This window comes from Sitodiplosis mosellana, unplaced genomic scaffold (assembly GCF_009176505.1).
Source record: "Sitodiplosis mosellana isolate CC-2019 unplaced genomic scaffold, AAFC_SMos_1.0 Smas_scaffold_12, whole genome shotgun sequence".
Lineage (NCBI taxonomy): Eukaryota > Metazoa > Arthropoda > Insecta > Diptera > Cecidomyiidae > Sitodiplosis > Sitodiplosis mosellana.
Genome location: NW_022595254.1, coordinates 181,890 through 186,734, shown reverse-complemented (window position 1 = coordinate 186,734; position 4,845 = coordinate 181,890).

Sequence of the window (4,845 nt, the reverse complement as noted above, 5' to 3'; positions counted from 1 at the left end):
ATTCGTTTCTTGGTCGTAGCACATCGTCTTGGCATTTTTGCGTGAAACCAAAGAAATATATTCCTTAAGACGTATACCTTTTATTGCTGAAAATCATTCGTTCTGAAGTAGTCATTTTGTATTGTGCTATGGAAAAAGGTCTATGAGGCGTTGAATTTGGATTTCTAAGTGATAAAATTTATGTCTTTCTACCCACAATACTTTAAACTCATGATTTTTGGGTCATTAGGCCAAGTCGAGCATTACTTTTCTGCATATCTTTCCATTTTAAATGCGCACTGCGTTATTAATAGGGCTTATGTGGCTTTTGTTTATGCCACAAATCTCGAAATGATAGGACATGCTTAAAATCCGCAAAGGGCAATTAGAATGCAGCTTAATTCCGAAAGTAGTATCTATCGCGTCGCCCAAAAATATTGCTTCAACACTAAAAAATACCATAGCAAAACTGATTTATTATTCAAATGAGCCTTGCTGAAAACTTTCTTTTTCGGAATATGCTATGGCGCATTGTTCGAATGGCTTCTGGTTCCACGAATTTAGTGAAACGACATGGAGTGTTCCATGGATTGAAACGAAACTTTGCATTTTCACTGTGGCATTTTGCAAGCCGGTATGTAAATCAAAGTAAAACTTTTTGACAACCTTAATAAGAAGCACGTCAGCCGTTTGATATCCACTCCTTCATCTTTGCCAACCGATTCAGTTCATGACTTTGTTCTGATGGTGATTCTTGGTGTCTGTAAGTCGGTATCCATAAGTTTAATTTCATTCCATTATTACTGTGTGTGGTAACACGTCATTTGATGTTGTTGCAATAGACATGATATACGCAATTTATCCTATTTATGAGAACAATAGTCGAAAATCCGTCGGGAGCATATCGAATGCACGACACGTAGTAGAACAATGTTTTCGGTGTGTGAATGAAGAATGACGCATGAAATTGCCTGTGAATGGCCAACAATAAAACCAATAACCGTTACCCGAGGCCTATTTTCTGCTTATTGCGTGCTATAAATAATGCAAACCATCACCATATCACAATGAATGCGTTCACACGGATGTATAACATCCGTTTCACAAATGGCGCGGAATACAGTTCGCGCCGAATGCGAAGCACCAACATGATAATCCCTGACCACGTCTTACTTCGGCGAATGAAGCGAAGAATTTTCATTTAACTTTGATGTAAGTACTTCAATTTATTTGGCCGAAAAATACTCGTAAACATTAACAGCTTGTGGTTGTAACACCAAAAAGAAAAAGAAAATAAAAATAAAAGCGATTTTGAACGCAAGTCACAATTGAAAGCATATCTCATGATTTATTATGGCAACATTATTACCGTGATTTGGGCTATCATCGAAATATTCGGCCATCCGAACACAAAGAAACCGGAAAATAAATGGAATTATGTGTAGAGGACTTGAATAGGGGTATTTCTAGGAAAATCAGACGAGTCCGTGATTCTGTGACACACAATTGCCTCTAATCATATATTTTTGCGTTGCAAACACACATCGTAGCTTTTTACTTGAAGCTAATGTATATTTGCAGTGGTGTATTGTATCATCCAAATATGTTGGCAGATTACACAGACTGCGCAATAATTGAATTTGTGCGAGATTCTTAAAGGTAGAGCTTATCCTAACTTGTTCAGAATAGAATGTTTTCCTTCTTGAAATACGCTGGAATGGAACTCGCTAAAGATGCAGCTATTCGATCATACCAATTTGTGAAAATGTGTTAACAAAAATGCATAAACCATGGTCTGCTAATTAAACTTGAATGCTCTCTACCTACTAATTCACTCGCTTGCTTCCACCTCCGAATTCAAGTTCAAGGTTTCGGTCAAACTTTTAAGATAAGAATGTTTACGGAGTTAGATTTTAAACGGATTTTCTCACGGGAAGGACCTTCCCGGAAAATATTCCCCATAGGTATAGATAGGGTCAGGTGGGGCGAATCGCCGCACCTCATTTCTTCGTTTTATCGCTAATTGGTCACTCAGAACTCATACCTGTGAATGTGGCACTGTAGATGAACTTTATACCGGTCAATCAAAAGTTTCAGATCTCAAAACTATTATTTTTTGACGGAGTTATGTCCAAAACTGTGATTTGCTTATGGCGTCATCCGAGTCTGCGTTCGCATTTCTTGTGCGCAGCATAACTCAAACAATTGACAAGATAATTAAGATTCGAAAACGGTAGAAGTTTTGGCATGTTGAGACAAGGCCTCGGATTGATTTTGATTCCATTCTGATATTCCCATGTCGCACCATGAGCCTCAGACTGATGACCCAAAACGGGTAGCGGACATAAGTTCCCAAACGGACCGCTCCGTGGTCCGTGGTCCGTCGGTCCGCGGACCGACATTAAGTTTCCACGGACCGACGGACCGGACTCACGGACCGACGGACCGGATTCACGGACCGACGGACCGGACTCACGAACCGACGGACCGGACTCACGGACCGACGGACCAAAATCACGGACCGACGGACCGAAATCATGGACCGACGGACCAAATTCACGGACCGACGGACCGGACTCACGGACCGACGGACCAAACTCACAAATTCGTTTTCACGGACTCGTTTCTCTATGACAATTTACCAGGGGATCAATGTGAATTTATTATCTCCATAAAAATAAACTCATTTTCACGAATCAGCTCTCGAATCATTCAACCAATTTTGGACAAAAAACTATAGATGTGTTCCGTACTCGTCCATTTTTGGTGATAGCAAGAGGTGTCTTTAGCGAAATTGAAACTAGAATTTCATCAAAGAATCTTCCCCATCTTCACTCGAAAATAATACAGCCAAAAACAAGCATCGGTTCGGACATAGAAATATGTTTACCTAAATGTTCTATACTGCATAAATATGCCGAGCATAGACGCGTACGGACGACCGTGCGACGAACTTATCACCAGAGCCATCGTTGTTTGCTGTGTATTGTATTCATATACACACTAACTCGTGCATTTGCAATACACGGGCCGACCGTGCATTGCGAGACGCACGCGTTAGTGTGTGTATGAATACACAGCAAACAACGATGGCTCTGGTGATAAGTTCGTCGCACGGTCATCCGTACGCATCTATATTATTTATCTTGCATAGAAATATATCCGAGCCGATGCTTGGCCAAAAACGGTCAAATATTTTGAAAAAGAGCTCCATCGTAATGGAAACTAACTGCGAGTGAAGACGGCGTGTAAAAAAATTGTGTAGAATAACTTCTTAAATGGAGATGGTTCTTTCATTCACAAATTGTACAAAAAATTATTCCAAATTAGTTTGCTTTTGAGCAAAATGTCGGGAAAAAAAATGATTATATCCATTTTTTTAAAAACTTAACTCGCTTGACTTTTATGACTACTGGCAGTCAAAAGTAAACATGATAACTCTTTTGAAGGCATGCAGTTAGAATCATATACACGTGGGCGGATCAAGATAACCTAATCATTTTTCAAAAAATCGTTGTGATTAACGTGACAATTAATCAGATAATCATTGGGACAAAATGAAATCAACGAAATTTTCGGATTAACCGAGCCCACTCAATCATTTCGTTAAACAAATCTTGGATTTACATAAAATCCAGTTAATCACACCGAATTTTTATTAACTTGACCAATTAATTATTTTTCTTCAATATTTTGTCGTAAGTTGACAATTAATCGATCAATTAATCACTTAATTAAAATGATCAACTTCACCCGGTTAATCGCCAATGATCAATTGATCACATAATCAATAAAAAAAATGGGGGGGTAAAATGATTTTGCCAGGGGGGGGTCTGCAAATTTATAAATGGGTGTGAAAAAAAATTAAGACCTAAAAAAAAAGGTCCTCACTTTTGAAAATCGATTATATCTAGTGTAAAATTTTCCAAATCGCTTTATAGTGATGGAAGGAGCATGATGTATTGATGTAATAAACACAGTTGTTTGATGTGTTTGGATATATACTCTTTATTCATTGTTCTTTGGTTGAAGGTTGTGTTGTGACTGAGTGGATGCGCATGACGTCGCGACTAATTCGGCTAATGCCGTAATTAGCGCAACGTCGTCGCATGTATAGTCGGAGAGTGCATGCAGATGTGTATGATTTACATAGGTGTATGCGCTCTCCGGCTATATTCCGGGTGGTTCGCAGCCGTCTTTGTTATGAAAAGAGTCGGGAAATTTTACATAAAATTCAAAATACAAATAAAAAAAATAGATCGATTATCGAGATGATGAAAACTGCGAACTGCCTTTTTTATTATAGTGGTTAATATCAAAATGTGGTAAACGCCGGAGGAGAGTTCTATTTCAATGTGCTTTATTGAGTCGAGTTCGAATGAGACTGAGTGGATGCGCATGGCATTGCGACTAATTAGGCTAATGCCGCAATTAGTCGCAATGTGAGCGCATGTATAGTCGGAGAGTACATGCATATGTGTATGATAAATACATAGGTGCATGCGCTCTCCGGCTATAGCTTGGGGGGGTCCACATTTTGGAATACTAGGGGGAGGGGAAAACCGGAATACCCCCCCCCAATACCCCCCCTTGCACACGTGTGCGTAGAATCATATTTAAACATATTTGGAACAATTCTACACCGCGTTGGTAGATAGTTGCAAAATTTAAAATTTAATTGAATTCATATTTTTTCGCGTCAAAACCCATTCGACACGTTTATATTTGTATTAATGCTAAAACAATAAAAAAATAAAATAAAATGGATAATAAAATATTTTTTTGTTGTTGTCATATGATTTCGCAATATTTCATAGTAATTACGACATATTGGAAATACTGCGAAATCATATTAAAAACCAAACA